This window comes from Apium graveolens, chromosome 11 (genome assembly GCF_009905375.1).
Source record: "Apium graveolens cultivar Ventura chromosome 11, ASM990537v1, whole genome shotgun sequence".
Classification (NCBI taxonomy): domain Eukaryota; kingdom Viridiplantae; phylum Streptophyta; class Magnoliopsida; order Apiales; family Apiaceae; genus Apium; species Apium graveolens.
Window position 1 is genome coordinate 205,985,386 of NC_133657.1, and position 8,894 is coordinate 205,994,279.

Here is an 8,894-nt window from a genome sequence, read left to right on the forward strand (position 1 = left end):
ATGGAACTCGGTTTCCGAATAATCCTCGTAGGGGTAGTACACGAGGTATGGAGCAAAAATTGAGGCGGCCCCTTTTTTGGATTTATTTTCATAATTTATCCCAATGGATTTATGAAATTTCATTCGCGTCCATTCGGGGTCGTCCGGAAGTGAATCGGAGCTGAAACGAATCGAACTCGGTTTCCGAATAATCCGCGCAAGGGGTGGTACACGAGGTATGGCAAAAATTGAGGCGGGCCATTCTTATATATCTTTTCATAATTTTTCCCTATGGATTTATGAAATTGCATTCGCGTCCATCCGGGGTCGTCCGGAAGTGAATCGGAGCTGAAACGAATGGAACTCGGTTTCCGAATAATCCTCGTAGGAGGTAGTACACCAGGTATGGAGCAAAAATTGAGGCGGCCCGTTTTTCGGATATCTTTTCATAATTTATCCCAATTGATTTATGAAATTGCATTCGCGTCGATTCGGGTCGTCCGGAAGTGAATCGGAGCTGAAACGAATGGAACTCGGTTTCTGAATAATCCTCGTAGGTGTAGACGAGGTATGGAGCAAAATTGAGGCGGCCCTTTTTAGATTTCTTTTCATAATTGTCCGTATGGATTTATGAAATTGTATTCGCGTCCATTTGGGGTCGTCCGGAAGTGAATCGGAGCTGAAACGAATGGAACTCGGTTTCCGAATAATCCTCGTAGGGGGTAGTACACGAGGTATGGAGCAAAAATTGAGGCGGCGCATTTTTTGGATATATTTTCATAATTTATCCCAATGGATTTATGAAATTTCATTCGCGTCCATTCGGGGTCGTCCGGAAGTGAATCGGAGCTGAAACGAATGGAACTCGGTTTCCGAATAATCCTCGTAAGGGGGTAGTACACGAGGTATGGGGAAAAATTGAGGCGGCCCATTTTCTTGATTTCTCTTCATAAATTGTCCTTATGGATTTATGAAATTGTATTCGCGTCCATTCGGGGTCGTCCGGAAGTGGATCGGAGCTGAAACGAATGGAACTCGGTTTCCGAATAATCCTCGCAAGGGGTGGTACACGAGGTATGGAGCAAAAATTGAGGCATCCCCTTTTTTTATTTCTTTTCATATTGTCCCTATGGATTTATCAAATTGCATTCGCGTCCATTCGGGGTCGTCCGGAAGTGAATCGGAGCTGAAACAAATGGAACTCGGTTTCTGAATAATCCTCATAGGGGGTAGTACACGAGGTATGGGGAAAAAATTGAGGCGGCCCATTTTTTGAATATCTTTTCATAATTAGTCCCTATAGATTTACGAAATTGCATTCGCGTCCATTTGGGGTCGTCCGTAAGTGAATCGGAGCTGAAACGAATGGAACTCGGTTTCCGAATAATCCTCGTAGGGGGTAGTACACGAGGTATGGAGCAAAAATTGAGGCGGCCCCTTTTTTGGATTTATTTTCATAATTTATCCCAATGGATTTATGAAATTTCATTCGCGTCCATTCGGGGTCGTCCGGAAGTGAATCGGAGCTGAAACGAATCGAACTCGGTTTCCGAATAATCCGCGCAAGGGGTGGTACACGAGGTATGGAGCAAAAATTGAGGCGGGCCATTTCTTATATATCTTTTCATAATTTTTCCCTATGGATTTATGAAATTGCATTCGCGTCCATCCGGGGTCGTCCGGAAGTGAATCGGAGCTGAAACGAATGGAACTCGGTTTCCGAATAATCCTCGTAGGAGGTAGTACACCAGGTATGGAGCAAAAATTGAGGCGGCCCGTTTTTTCGGATATCTTTTCATAATTTATCCCAATTGATTTATGAAATTGCATTCGCGTCGATTCGGGGTCGTCCGGAAGTGAATCGGAGCTGAAACGAATGGAACTCGGTTTCTGAATAATCCTCGTAGGTGGTAGTACGCGAGGTATGGAGCAAAAATTGAGGCGGCCCTTTTTTAGATTTCTTTTCATAAATTGTCCTTATGGATTTATGAAATTGTATTCGCGGCCATTCGGGGTCGTCCGGAAGTGAATCGGAGCTGAAACGAATGGAACTCGGTTTCCGAATAATCCTCGTAGGGGGTAGTAAACGAGGTATGGAGCAAAAATTGAGGCGGCGCATTTTTTGGATATAATTTCATAATTTTTCCCTATTGATTTATGAAATTGCATTCGCGTCCATTCAGGGTCGTCCGGAAGTGAATCGGAGCTGAAACGAATGGAACTCGATTTCTGAATAATCCTCATAGGGGGTAGTACACGAGGTATGGAGCAAAAATTGAGGTGGCCCTTTTTTGGATTTCTTTTCATAATTTGTCCCTATTGATTTATGAAATTGCATTCGCATCCATTCGGGGTCGTCGGGAAATGAATCGGAGCTGAAATAAATGGAACTCAGTTTCCAAATAATCCTCGTAGGGGGTACACGAGGTATGGAGCAAAAATTGAGGCGGCCCCTTTTTTTTGATTTCTTTTCATAATTTGTCCCAATGGATTTATGAAATTGCATTCGCGTCCATTCAGGGTCGTCCGGAAGTGAATCGGAGCTGAAGGAAACGGAACTCGGTTTCTGAATAATCCTCATTGGGGGTCGTACACGAGGTATGGGGCAAAAATTGAGGCGACCCATTTTTTGAATATCTTTTCATAATTTGTCCCTATAGATTTACGAAATTGCATTCGCGTCCATTTGGGGTCGTCCGTAAGTGAATTGGAGCTGAAACGAATGGAACTCGGTTTCGAAATAATCCTCGTAGGGGGTAGTACACGAGGTATGGAGCAAAAATTGAGGCGGCCACTTTTTTGGATTTATTTTCATAATTTATCCCAATGGATTTATGAAATTTCATTCGCGTCCATTCGGGGTCGTCCGGAAGTGAATCGGAGCTGAAACGAATGGAACTCGATTTCCGAATAATCCGCGCAAGGGGTGGTACACGAGGTATGGAGCAAAAATTGAGGCGGGCCATTTCTTATATATCTTTTCATAATTTTTCCCTATGGATTTATGAAATTGCATTCGCGTCCATCCAGGGTCGTCCGGAAGTGAATCGGAGCTGAAACGAATGAAACTCGGTTTCCGAATAATCCTCGTAGGAGGTAGTACACGAGGTATGGAGCAAAAATTGAGGCGGCCCGTTTTTCGGATATCTTTTCATAATTTATCCCAATGGATTTATGAAATTGCATTCGCGTCCATTTGGGGTCGTCCGGAAGTGAATCGGAGCTGAAACGAATGGAACTCGGTTTCTGAATAATCCTCGTAGGTGGTAGTACGCGAGGTATGGAGCAAAAATTGAGGCGGCCCTTTTTTAGATTTCTTTTCATAAATTGTCCTTATGGATTTATGAAATTGTATTCGCGGCCATTCGGGGTCGTCCGGAAGTGAATCGGAGCTGAAACGAATGGAACTCGGTTTCCGAATAATCCTCGTAGGGGGTAGTACACGAGGTATGGAGCAAAAATTGAGGCGGCACATTTTTTGGATATAATTTCATAATTTTTCCCTATTGATTTATAAAATTGCATTTGCGTCCATTCAGGGTCGTCCGGAAGTGAATCGGAGCTGAAACGAATGCAACTCGATTTCCGAATAATCCTCGTAAGGGGTAGTACACGAGGTATGGAGCAAAAATTGAGGTGGCCCTTTTTTGGATTTCTTTTCATAATTTGTCCCTATTGATTTATGAAATTGCATTCGCATCCATTCGGGGTCGTCGGGAAATGAATCGGAGCTGAAATAAATGGAACTCAGTTTCCAAATAATCCTCGTAGGGGGTACACGAGGTATGGAGCAAAAATTGAGGCGGCCCCTTTTTTTGATTTCTTTTCATAATTTGTCCCAATGGATTTATGAAATTGCATGCGCGTCCATTCAGGGTCGTCCGGAAGTGAATCGGAGCTGAAGCAAATGGAACTCGGTTTCTGAATAATCCTCATTGGGGGTCGTACACGAGGTATGGGGCAAAAATTGAGGCGACCCATTTTTTGAATATCTTTTCATAATTTGTCCCTATAGATTTACGAAATTGCATTCGCGTCCATTTGGGTCGTCCGTAAGTGAATCGGAGCTGAAACGAATGGAACTCGGTTTCCAAATAATCCTCGTATGGGGTAGTACACGAGGTATGGAGCAAAAATTGAGGCGGCCACTTTTTTGGATTTATTTTCATAATTTATCCCAATGGATTTATGAAATTGTATTTGCGTCCATTCGGGGTTGTCCGGAAGTGAATCGGAGCTGAAACGAATGGAACTCGGTTTCCGAATAATCCTCGTAGGGGGTAGTACACGAGGTATGGAGCAAAAATTGAGGCGGCCCATTTCTTATATCTTTTCATAATTTTTCCCTATGGATTTATGAAATTGCATTCCCGTCCATTTGGGGTCGTCCGTAAGTGAGTCGGAACTGAAACCAATGGAACTCGGTTTTCGAATAATCCTCGTAGGGGGTAGTACACGAGGTATGGAGCAAAAATTGAGGCGGCCCATTTTTCGGATATCTTTTCATAATTTTTCCCTATGGATTTATGAAATTGCATTCGCGTCCATTCGGGGTCGTCCGGAAGTGAATCGGAGCTGAAATGAATGGAACTCGGTTTCCGAATAATCCTCGTGGGGGTAGTAGACGAGGTGTGGAGAAAAAATTGAGGCAGCCAATTTTTTATATACCTTTTCATTATTTTTCCCTATGGATTTATGAAATTGCATTCGCGTCCATTCGAGGTCGTCCGAAAGTGAATCGGAGCTTAAACGAATGGAACTCGGTTTCCGAATAATCCTCGTAGGGGTAGTACACGAGGTTGAAGGGTTTTTAGCACATAAACGCAACAAAAACATAAATTTAAATCTTTAAAAAAACCGAAACCCTCCGTTGGATCCATGCGAAATAATATTTAATTCGTAGTTCAGTATGTTTACCTTAAGAAGCTTTACGTTAATGGAAAGATGGAAGTCTTTAATAGCGATCCAAGAATGATGAACGGAAATCCCTAGCAGCTGCTCCTCAAGTGTGAAGCACTCCACCGTATCCACGAAGAGTACAATGTGATGGAGGAGGAAGAGGTTGAGAGAATTAGTTGCCTCCCTCTTGTTCTACTTTAGAATTAGGGTTAATTATTGGGGTTTGAGGCAAATAGGTAGGGCTGAGCATAAATTATCCAAACCGACCGAAACCGCCCAATCCAAACCGACCAAACCGAATTTTATGGTTTACTAACGGTTTGGTTCGGTTACGAATTATCATTTTAAAAACCGAATATTTTCGGTTTGGTTTCGGTTTTTACCTCCAAACCGACCGATATAACCGAACCGAACCGAATATTTAAATATATTAGTAAAGTGCAATTAATAATAAAATTATTATGTACAACATATGTGTAAACTAAAACATATAAAAGAACTAATCATAATATATTTTATTCTAAGATATAAATATTCATGTATGTGTTGTATTTTCACTATTTTTATTTTTATTCAATAAAAGCATAAGAATTGGTCACATCTTTTTCGTTCATCTTCTTGCCTTTTTTATTTTTCAAAGTCATTATTTTTATATATATTCTTTTTGAATATGATTATAATAGAAAATATAATTCAATAATATGGTACAAAATTTCAATTCTCATTTACAATTTCAAGTTTAATTTAATTTTAACTTTGTTTTATAGGAAAAACGGTTTAAACCGAAACCAAACCGAATCGAACCGTTTCAAATGGATTGGTTTGGTTTGGTTTTTCACATAACAGTTTGGTTTCGGATTGGATTTTAGGGAAACCACTAATTTCGGTTTGGTTCGGTTTGGACCTTCCAAACCGCCCAAACCAACCGATGCTCAGCCCTACAAATAGGGTTTATAATAGTATATTTATAGGCAAAATTTTCAGTTGAAAATTTTCCATAAAATATTATTATTATTAACCCTTTAATTGATTATTCTTATTAACCAATTAACTAATAATTAAAACACCTTTTAATCATTAATCCCTTTTCAAAACACTTTAGAAAAATAATTCTCTCACTTGATTTAATTTCCAAAATTAAATTCTTAATTAATAATATTAAGAATTAATTAAATCTCATTTAATCAATTATTAAATCTGCTAATTAATTATTTATTTCACAAATAAATAATTACCAGCCATTATTAAATAATTCCTCCACCATTTAATCATTCTCTTTTATGGTGTGACCATGTAGGTTCAATATTAAGCCGGTAGTAGAAATAAATAATAATAAAACTATTTTATCATTATTTATATAAATTCTCTAATTCATTAAATATGATTAATTAATAAATTAATCATATTTATTCTACATCGTGAGGGATACTTCTCAGCATATCGCGACTATCCGGATAATACGAATTCACTGCTTAGAATACCAAGAACCTATTCAGTGAGTAGTTACCGTACAATCAATTCCTTCGACCCTGTAATGTCACGATTAAATACAAGGCATGAAACTTGTGTCAAGCCTATCTTATTTAATCATTTGTTTTCCCATTCACTATGCTTAGTTCTATTTAATGTAAATTAGAATCTTCTTTCTAATTTCATTCAATCTGGCCAAAGATTCCTGCACTAGCATAAGTGGATCAGCATTGAACATTCTCTTCCTTCACCGGAAGGGGTAGATCCTTTATTGATCATACACTATCTTCGTGTACAAATGCCTATACCCAGTAGAGCCCTTATAATTATCCCTGCAGACTAAGAACTAAACCAAAGCATAGTTCAGTGTACACAAGATGACTATGATGACCTCAAGTCTAAGGATACTTGTACAACTATCACTATGTGAACAACTGCTGACACGTGAGTGAACTCCATCGGTTGTTCAGTTGTGTGAGTCATGTTCAGTGAACTTATTCTATAATAAGCACCTACATACTAGCTATAGTGTCACCACACAAATGTCTATGAGAACAGACATCCTTCATAATGAAGCAAGCATATTGTACCAATCTTTGCGGATTACTAATTACCAGTTAGTAATCCTAAGACCAGGAAATATTTAGGTTTAGAGTTATCATCTTTTAGGTCTCATTATTATGATCTCATCATAATCTATAAAAAGCTTTACTCTAAACTATGGTATATCTTATTTAAACACTTAAATAGATAAAGCCCGCAATAAAACCAAAACAAGTCTTTTATTAATATCAATGAAATCAAAACAGATTATAAAAGTTATTCCTAAATCATCATACATGATTGGACTTAGGACACATCTCTTTCAATCTCCCACTTGTACTAAAGCCAATCACTCTGGTATCTAATACCCATCTTGTCTTTATGACGATCAAAGTGACTTTGAGAAAGTGGCTTTGTGAGTGGGTCTGCTACGTTGTTATGTGTGTCAACTCTCTTGACGTCTCCTCTTTCAATACAATACAAGAAATATTACCGCGCTACCATTAACCTTTTTGTAGACACATGGTTCATCTATGTTTTTGATAAAACCAAACACTTTGATTGTCTCATCAAAACGGATGTTCCATCTATGAGAAGCTTGCTTTAAACCATATATGGTTCGCAGCAGGTTATTCACTAGGTGTTCATTTCCCTTGGAAAGAAAACCCTCTGGCTGTGTCATATACACTTCCTCTTCAAGTTTCCCATTGAGGAAGGCCGTTTTCACGTCCATTTGCCAGATCTCATAGTCGTAGTAAGCAGCAATCGCAAGCAAAATTCAAATTGATTTTAACAGGGCTGCAGGCAAAAAAGTTTCATCAAAGTCAATCCCTTGCCTTTGTCTGAATCCTTTTTCCACGAGCCTGGCCTTATAGGTCTCCACCTGCCCATCTGCTTCAATCTTTCTTTTATATACCCACTTGCACCCAATAGGCTTAACACCTTCAGGCGCCTCAACCAGAGTCCATACTTGGTTGGTATACATAGATTCCATTTCGGATTTCATGGCACTATGCTATTTCTCTGAGTCAACACTACTCATAGCCTCATTATAGGTCACAGGGTCGTCATCATCAATGATTGACAACTCATTATCATTCTCAATGACAAGGCCATAATACCTCTCAGGTTGGAGAGACACTCTCCCTGACCTACGAATGGGCTGTTGCACAGAAGGTTGTTCAGTCTGAACAGGTGTTTCCACTTGATCCGTAGTAGTTTGTGCTTCTTGAACTTCATCAAGTTCAATTTTGCTCCCACTGTTTCCTTCAAGGATAAACTGCTTTTCCAAGAAGGTAGCATGTCTGGAGACAAACACCGATGATCGATGAAACAGTAATACCCTAAAGTCTCTTTAGGATATCCCCACAAAATTATATTTTACAAGTCGAGATTCCAGCTTATCTGGGTCAACATTCTGACATAAGCTGGACATCCCCAATCTTAACGTGTTTAAGACTCGGTTTCCTTTCTTTTCCATTCTCATATGGAGTTTGAGGAACAGATTTGGAAGGCACCTTATTCAGTAAATATGCTGAGTGTTCCAATGTATAACCCCACAGGAATACCTGGAAGATTCGCATAGCTCATCATGGACCGAACCATGTCTAACAAAGTTCGATTTCTCCTTTTAGATACCCCATTCAACTGTGAAGTATATGGAGGAGTCCACTGGCAGACTATACCATTTTCTTTGAGATAAAGCTAGAAACTCTCCATTAAAGTATTCACCACCTCGATCTGATCGAAGAGTTATAATATATGTTTGGTTTATTTCTCTACTTCATATTTATATTCTTTGAACTTTTCAAAGGCTTCGACTTGTGTTTCATCAATACACTATCTGAATCTAGATCGATCATCTATGAAAGCAATGAAGTATAAAAATCCACCCATGGCTTGCGTAGACATTGGTCCACATACATCTGTGTGTACCAATCATAGCATATCTGCAGCCCCTCTCCATGTCCACTAAATGGAATTTGGTCATTTACCCAATAGAC